Source organism: Quercus robur, chromosome 2 (assembly GCF_932294415.1).
Source record: "Quercus robur chromosome 2, dhQueRobu3.1, whole genome shotgun sequence".
Lineage (NCBI taxonomy): Eukaryota > Viridiplantae > Streptophyta > Magnoliopsida > Fagales > Fagaceae > Quercus > Quercus robur.
In genome coordinates, this window is record NC_065535.1 from 1,959,371 (window position 1) to 1,969,179 (window position 9,809).

Below are 9,809 nucleotides of genomic sequence, written 5' to 3' on the forward strand. Positions count from 1 at the left end.
GTGCGACACCAACTAAAATTAAATATCAAATATATGAATCACAAACATCCAGCTAGTTTTCACAATTCACAATACTCTTCCTCTCTAACAAATACTGTTTAGACTACTACAATGGTTTACTGCAATTTTTTATAAATTGTTTGTTTAAACCCCTTAAAGCAGATTGTTTAACCTAATATATTAGCCAACTGATTACTTAAGTTAATTATTCAAATTTAGGTTAAACAATAATAACTCATATCATGCAAAGTAGTGGAAAGTAAATAACACCACGATATGATGACCTAGAAAAACCAATAAAATAAATCGTCTCAAGGTAAAACCTAGGAAGAATTTGACATAGCAATCTTCAAGATAAAGTAAATCCACTATAAGATAATCGAAATTTTTACAATCAAATTTAACCCTAAATCTATTACTATCTCAAATAGTAACTTACTGACACGACCACATGCAAGCTTTAAATCCATAGACTCTTTTTATTCTAGGACTTACTATTAACAAGCACACATGCTTGTGACTTTAAGATTCAACTCAAAAGTTTCAGATCACCTTCACTTGTTGATCTTTGTAGCAGCAACTAAGTTCTACTAATGCTTGATTGCAGATCTTGCTTCGGTAGACGCTTATGTAGTTAGAAGGTACAACACCTCTCAGATCTCACAAGGAGTAACACATAAGTCTTCCAAAGGTATTCAAAACATAGCAAGGGTTTCCCTTTTATATGTGGACAAGTTGGATTGAAACCCTAAACGTTTTCGCGAGCTTGGACCTTGTTTTAAAATTCTGCAGAATCAGATTTTTGTGATTCTCGATCGGTCGAATCTAATTTTCGATAAATTGAGTTTGGCAAATTCTGACTCTTCTTTTTTGCAGTTAGCTCTGTTAGTTTTTAGACCCCTTAACACAATATGTTTAACCTAATGTTAAGCCAAGTTGATTAACAAGTTTGTTAAACAAATATGTGTAAAACAAATATAATGCGGAAAGTAAGGAACACACAAATCTGATGACCCAGGAAAACCAAACCGGTAAAAAACCTGGGAAGGATTTAACCTAGTTATCCTCAATGTAAAAATAGATCTACTATGAAAGAATTGAAGTTTGTACAATAAGACTTAGACCACTAACATCTTATTGCTACCTTGTGTAGAAAACTTACTACCACCACTACGTGACAGCTTCAAGTCCGCAGACTACTTCTTTCCTTGATCTACAACAACCACAAGTTCTCCTACTTGTGACTTTGAAACACCTCTGAAAAGTTTCAAATCTTCTTGAAAGTTCTTTATACAGCAACTGAAGCAATCATCAAGTTGTTGATGTGAATCTTGATCCTAATAGCTCTATGTATGTATTTGAAGGTAAACACCTCTCAGATCTCACAAAATATTCAACACACAACTCAACAAACACCTCTAAAACATAGCTAGAGTTTTTCCTTTTATACTTAGGGTGAATCAGTTAACCCTACATATCATATGGACTTGGACTGGTTGGAGAATTCTGCAGAAAATTGCTGATCCAAGATTTTCGATCGATCGAGTCTAATTTTTGATTGATCAAGCCTTGCAGAAATTGAATAGTAATTTCCTGCAATTACTAGATACAAAACTTACATCAAACCAAACTTTGAGCATATCTAAACCTAGACTAAATGTTTTGATCATGGTTTGCCAATATATACAAATTGAAGTTCCAATTCATTAATTCCTAAAGTCTTAGAACCTAACAAGCTCGAACTTGAACCTTGAAACATACACCTTTGAGCAATGCCTAACACATACACTAGACAAGTTTTGTTCTCGGTTTGCCAACACATACAAACTAGAATTCTAAGCATTTAATCCTAATCTTTAGAGTATTAGCAACAGTGAAGCTAAATAGCTATATAACTATTTTAGCTTCACCAAAACACAAAAATGCATGTTACAATAGTGGAGCCATAGCTAAAATTTTTTAGCTTCTTGCTACAGTGCATAGCCATAAATGGCTATGCATTGTAGCAAGAAGTTAAAAAAAAAAAATTAAACTTCTCTCTTCTCTCATTAAAATAATATATATTTTTTCTTTCTTTCTCTCTCTCTCTGACATCCCTCATCTCCTCTTTGCTTTATTGGCCAGCTCGCCGACGGTGGTGCTCATAAAATCCATATAAAACCCATCGAATTAGACACCAAGCCACCAGAAAAACACTGGATTGGATCACTACCATCGAAGTAACGCCGATCCACCAAACCCACATCACAAAACACAAAACACAAACCCATAGAGATAGAGTAGAGAGAAAGATCAAAGCAACGCCGGTCCAAATTCCATACAACCACCACAAAACACAAACCCACATCACAAATCACAACCCACAAACCCGCGCCGGCACAACCCACAACCCACAGGATCCTCGAGAGCTTCGATGATTTTGTCTCTGGCGCCGACGAGGAAGGTTTCGGGATGGTGATGGGTGGGAAGGAGAGAGCGGCAATGAGATGGAGAGAAGTGAGAGTGGAGAGTGGAGAGGAGAGAAATGAGAAGTTTTTTTTGAGAGTGGAGAGCACAGCGTGAGATAGAGAGAAAGAAAGATTTTTTTTTTTTTTTTGAGAAAGAGAAAGAAAGAAATTAATAAAATAATGTAGTAGATATATTATTTTATTATGTTGAAAGCTAAAATAAATCCACTGCTGTTGGATGTTTTGTACAATGAATAGGTAAAATGGATAAAGTAACTTTTTGTGGTGCCAAATAACTAAATTTTTAACTTTACTATTGTGGATGCTCTTAGAACCTAACATACTCAAGACCTAAATTATGTATTATTTAGCCAAGATTCAAGTTAAAAGACTTATCCATGGAGTGAATACCCAAAATGGTAAAAACACCATAGGCAACTAAATAAGTTCACTATTGAAAGTTGTTTTGGTACATATGTTACTCATCTGACTTCTTGTACGCATGGTCATACTAAATACCCAAGTTTCCTGCTTCTACAAGCAACTGTAGATTCTTACCTTGTGCCTTTAACAATACTTGCTACCACAAGGCATTACGTTAACTGCCAACTAATCTCTTGGTCGCTCCAAGACTTCGTAAAGATTTGATGTAGTCTCCATGGATTCAATCTTTTGATCACACTTATGGATACAAACTAGAACGATTTTCTCAGGAAAGGTCTCTTATGTACTCACGAGACAGAGTTAGGAAGAAAGAAAAAAATAATTAAGATCTATCTAAGACTGGTATAGCCTCTTTCTAGCCTATAAAAATCTTGCATAAGCTCCTTTATTATATGAGTACAAAATAAGAGTAAAACTGCAACCAAACCATTTTTGATCAACGTATATAGGACAACTAAGTATCAAGTCCTTATCTGGAGCATATCAAAACTTTGTCATCTTTGAGCAATTTTTAGCCTGGACTCTAACCCACTTTTACAATAAAAAAATTACACCAATAAACTTAAAATTTATTAGAAGTAAATATCATGGAATTAATTAGCCAAACACTAAAAATCCTAACACGCTCAAACCAAATTTACAATCTTCGCATACTCAAACAAAACCTTAGTCCTATCCTATCCATCACACACTTTCAAATTACACGATATCCAATACACAACTAACTTATATACATGCAGGCATCTTTCAGTCTCAAGGTCTAGACATTTTTCATCCATAAAGAACCACCAAATTATTCTCTATATAGGAGGACTCGCTTCATTTAAAGTCCAACTTTGGCTTATCCTCAAATCCCAAATAACAATGCCTATATATATATATATATTACTCCAACTAAAATTTATCACTATTTTAAGCGATGTGAGATTTACTAGAATATACATTCTATGAAACGATCCTCATTCTCTATCACAACGTATTAACGATACATCATACATTTCATATAATCAAGCTCTATCCAAACAATACGAGCATTTCTTTCACAACTAAAGCGAAATTCAACGTGTCTATATCGAATCAATTGCAAAAATTTACTAAAAACCATCTTCTCTAAATTATATTAGCATCAAATCTTGAGCTCTGATGCAATTTATTGCAAAACCGGAAATGCGGATACCAATATTTTAGAATTTAGGAATAGTGGAAGCAACTTCACACAACTTAAAAACTAAACTATCCACATAAGATAACAAAATATAACTTAGTCCTACCAACTCCATATCTACCTTTTCATCCCAAAAAAAAAAAAAAAAACTCCATATCTACCTCAATTTTAACCAAAATCCACTATAAAACATATGTATTAGAATTTAGAAGGCTCAATCAACAAAAGGCTTTGACTCTTTTATTTACTTATGTCTCTATTAATACTTGTGGAGAATCACTCTTCATCTTCTTTTATCCTATTTAATTTGAACTTGATTTTGAAGGATCCATGAAAATCATTTGTCAAACAGATCAGCGTCAAAGAGAATACTAAATGAGGGAATCCTTTCCCTCCATTTCTTTTTTTTTTTTTTCCTGTTTTCTCCGTTTCTCTCTTTCTCATAAACTTCTTCTTTTCTTTTATCAACACTCCTTAAATCTAAAGAATGATAGGATAATAATAATAATTATTATTATTTTAAATATCACATGTTTAAGTCAAGTTATTTTAAAAGTCAACTCCAAAAAAAAAAAAAAACCCTCATTAAATTCTCTTAAAAAAATGCAATGAACTTTTAGGCGGATAAAGTGTAACTTTTTAAATGTTATATCATCAATCGTATAGCTGAGGATTGAATCTTATATTTTTTATTTGACAATAAAATACTTTACTAATTAAGTTAACCATAACTCATCTCTTTCACACACACATATATACACAAACGGACATAAAATATATTACGAAAATACATTCTACTAAAGCTGGATGTGCACACTCTCAATAAAAAGTAAGGCTTAGATCTAAGGTTAAATAGAAAGTGACATAGTGCCAAAGCTATAATACCCTTCGTTATTTATTACATGTCTTATAAGTATAATTTATTCTTCACTTTTTAAAAAATGAGGTTGTTTGGAAAAAAAATGTACCTAAAATAAATTTTTTTAATAAAAAAACTATACTTTAATAAATTTTGTAACTCAATCGATACCTCATTATGTTTTCAATAAATACGTTTATGATTTAAATTTCTCATTTTTCAACTATCAAATTTATTTAAAAAAAAAAAAAAAAAAAACAGAAAAACAACAAAATTTTCACCTAAATTTTCATTAATTGACCCTGATTTTCAAAAAAAAAAAAAGATAAAAACAAATCCCAATGTATGCACAAATCCAAATTAAGGACAAGAATTGAGTTTAATGTTTTTGTGTATTAGATTCATTGCAATATGGACACGTGGAGTGTTTGATCCATGTTCACATTTCAACAATTTCACTGCATAAAACCGATTTGAGTTAAAGGTTAAAAGAAGTAAAAAAAAATTAAAAAGTTTAAAAAGTGTAGTGGTAAAAATTGGGTCTCAATCCCATAAAACCATTGGACCCAGGTCGGTTCCTAAACCCACAAATTAAGGTTAATGATGTCTTACTTTTACCATTTTTTTTAAAATAAATTGACAAATCCACAATTATATCTTTTTTTTTTGGGGTAGAATTAGTACAATTTTCAAGTGTACGCACAAATTTCTTTCTCTTTTTTCTAGTTTTCTAAGTGACATGACAGGAACAGCTCATTCATATGATGATGATGATGAGAAGATGGTGATGTGATTGGCAAAAGGCAAACCCCAATAATAGACAGCTAAACTGTAGAGGAAACTCAACTCAAGCCCCATGGTGTTAGGATGAGAACTTGCCACGGTATTCGGTTAGGTAAGAATGATAACAATCGTGTATTACATGAACGACTCACATGCATTTTTACTTTCATTTTAATACTAGCTAGAAGAGAATGTCGCTGAAGGTCCATGATGATGTGGTCTTGCATTCTCCATTGATAGTAAGCCGAGTTTGTTAATGTTTTTATTTTAAAAAAAGTTGGATGTGAAAGTTTCTCCATTGCATATTGCTCTAATGATGAGCATTATCCTTGTTCAAAAATTGATGAGCATTATTCTAGTTAAACCTTACAAATTGTTGTACCATCCAATGGGAATTAGTGAGGTTTTGAGGATGTTTGGTACATGTATTTAAATATATGTTTTCAGTTTTTAAATAACATTATATGTATTTCTATATTTTTTTTTATCTATACGTATTTTTAAAATAATTGAAAACTGTTGTTTAAACACACGTACCAAACATGCCTTAACCTTTCTTGCAACATTGATGGAAGTAAATTTATAGCTTTTTGATATTATAAAAAGTCATTTTATCTATTTTAACTTACCATTTCACAACACACCCAACATTAATGGTTCTATTTTTTTAACTATTTCATTTAAATATTATTTTTTATTCTTCCCCTCTCTCTCTTCCTCTCCCTATTTGTGAACAAACAACACACCCACACCACTACTGGCCACATCTACCACCACTTCAACCATTGCCACCACAAATCACAACCCACAACCATCACAAATCAAGGCAAACCCAAAAATCAACACCCAAAAATCCACCACCATAATTCTGATTTAAAAATAATAATTAAAAAAAAAAACAACCACCACCACCACCACCTCAACAACCCACCATAACAATCCACCCACAACAACAATGACCTAATTTCAACCACAACAGCAACAACCTAGCCACTGATCCCAACAACAACCCATACCACTACTAAAACCACTGATCAAAACCACCCAACCACACAAACGTAGAAAAACCCAGCCCACCACCACAAACCCACCCAGTCGACCCACACCACGAACGCACACTGGCTCACCATCACGAACCTACATTGAACCACCACAACGAATCCACATTGGCAATCTCAACGAACCAAGGTGGCACCACGAAGAGAAGAAGGGCTTGATTCAATTGAGAGGGAGATATGGGCGGTGCTGGAGAGAAAAAGAGAAGATTGGAGAGAGAAAAAAGAGAGAAGACCGAATAAAAATATATATTTTACATTTGAGATACAGTGCACAACTAAAAGTAGCTATGCACTATAGTTGAGAAGCCAAATTATTTGGTTTTGGCTCTACCAATGCAGTTTCAGTTTTGTAATTGGTGGTGCTAAAAATAACAATATGACTTTTTAGCACTACCAATAATAATGCTCTTATTGAATTCCAATTGATGTGCTCCTATGTATATTTAATTATTTATTTTTAAAAAATTAACAATAAGTCTCTTCTCTTCCCTTCTCTTTCTTTCCTTTTAATCAAATATAATATTCAAGTGCATTTGGTTGTGTATTACTGTGTTATACTTTAAGAGCCATAAAATTCTTTTGGCATAAATTATCTAATGCTTAATAATTTTGATGAAAAAAAAAAACTTTAAGGTAGCTGTTAGAGTTAAAAACAACTTTAAAACTAAAGTTGAAATTTTGAGCACTTATGAAAAAACTCATCAATTTGATGTTTCTGCTGGGCCTATTCATAGGTCAAGTTGAGTCGGTTTAAGGCTTAAACCAGAACTTGACTTGACCATGTGGGTATGTGGAGAATAGTAGAAATTGTAGTTGATCTCGACCATTCAATTTTCCATGTGTGACAACTAGATTCATTAATTTGATCAAAGTCAACAATGATGGACAACAAAGGGCGATGGGGCAGAAATCGCTACATCCCCACCTAGTCTGGAATTCCCTTATGTCTTCGTTGGACAGTTAGGCCGGTTTAATTGAATTTCAATTCATGAAAATCGACACTTGAACCAATTTCATCGGTTCTTGTAGAACTCGGTCCACCGCCACCTACGGTCTCAAAACCGACAAGAATGGATTGGGTCAATTTGAGTTGGTGATTGAGCAAGTGGATCGATTTTCTTCATAAATCTAAAATTTTATAACATTATTCATCATAATTTGTTAAACACTCCAAACACTTTTTTTTTTTAAAAAAAAACAGGTTTTTCAATCAACTCTATATAGCAAAACCTCAACTATTAAAACTCTATACTTGAGAGCCTTAAATGAACTCTTTTTTCCCCCCAAATATATATATATATATATAGTATTTATAAACTGTTAAAGGAGACAGCTCTGTAATCTGTATGAGTGTCCCTACACTTGGGCCAAACATAAGAGTGTTTTAATCTTGAACTTAGCCTACCCATTCTACTTAATTAGTGATGCTCAAAGTCTCAAACCCAAGTACTTACGGTGAAAAATCAAAGCTCATATATCCGAACTTCAATTGTGTAATATCAAATATTATCCCCCATGCCGGAATCTAGCTTGCAAATAGGGGTGTGACATGTGAGGCTGTGAGTGACATGTGAAAAACAAGCAAGGAGTGACTGTGAATAGTACCCATATTCTGCATGGGGAAGAGGCGAAGAGCAAGCACAGATTCACAGTAATATCACTGGACTGTGAGAGGAGAGATGACTGACTAATGAGTAGTGAATGACAACTGAAGATGGGGAGGGGTACCTGACTGACTAAGTAGTAAGTAACCTCCATGTGTCTCTGGAACAATAGAAATGTCCAGTCCCTTCAGAAATTTAAAAAGAAAAAGAACATCTAATCTTAAGCTATCTCCCTATATAATTGGCCCCCACTGCTAGTAGCGCGGGACTCTCGGGGGGTGTTACACTAAGTGGGTCTCAGCTTTACACTTTGCCCCCTTGGTCCACTACTACTCTCTCTGTGTCTGAAGTGTAAAATGTGAGTGACTGTGTGTGTATGTGAGCGTGTGAGTGAAATTAATGGTGTTCGTCGCCGCCAGCTATACCTCGTTGCAGAGCCAAAGGAACGAGGAGGTGTGAGGCCACTGTACGTGTCTTTTGTACACTCGTGGTTTTCCTACGACTGGTCACCACAAACAGTACAATTTGCTCAGTTTTTGCACAGACTTTCAGATACCCATTTCACTGTTTACCGTTGAATTTACGTACTGGTACATTTATTCATTCAATACATACGGACTTTCCTCTCCTAATAAATACAACCTAGTGGTACAAACATGATGTCATACTCTCTCATGACTAGGCAATGTTTCCTTTTCGGCCTTCATCTATTTATTTTTTGGTCCTAGGGGCCATTCAAAGTTAAAAAGGATTTAATGAAAAGCTTAAAACTGTTTTTGAGTGTTTTAGAATAAGTATCAAAATATCAAAAATTTTATTTTGTTTTTTTGAATAAATTACAAATTATACTCCTAAAGTTTGGGATATTTAAATTTTATATTTTGAAATTTCAGAAATTGGATCTTACCATCTGAAATTTGGGAGTGTTTGAATTTTATACATTGACGTTTTAAAATTTAGATTTTCTTCGTAAATTTTAAGATTATTTGGATTTTACTTTTTAAAATTTGAGAATATTTGATTTTTATACCTTAAAATTTCAGAATTTGTAGATATGAAATCCAAACACTTCCAAAATTTAAGGGATAAAATCCAAATTCTAAAACGTCAGAGTGTAAAATCCAAACATTCCAAATTTCGGGAGGGAAAATTCAAATTCTGAAACTTTAGAGTGCAAAATCCAAACACCCCAAAGTTTTTGGGGTGTAATTTACAATTTACCTATATTTTTAATTACTCTTTGCTTTAACCAAACTTTTTCTTTAAGTAGTAGGAAAGCGAATGTGATCTTTGATAGGGAGGATGCCAAGCTTGCAAAACTAATTACTCTCACCCCAATACAAACATTTCATAAACACATGATGGACTATAGATTCAAACTTCAATCTCAAATACAAAGCACCTCAACAAAAACTCATTGTAAAAATTCATCACATCACCAATGCTAGC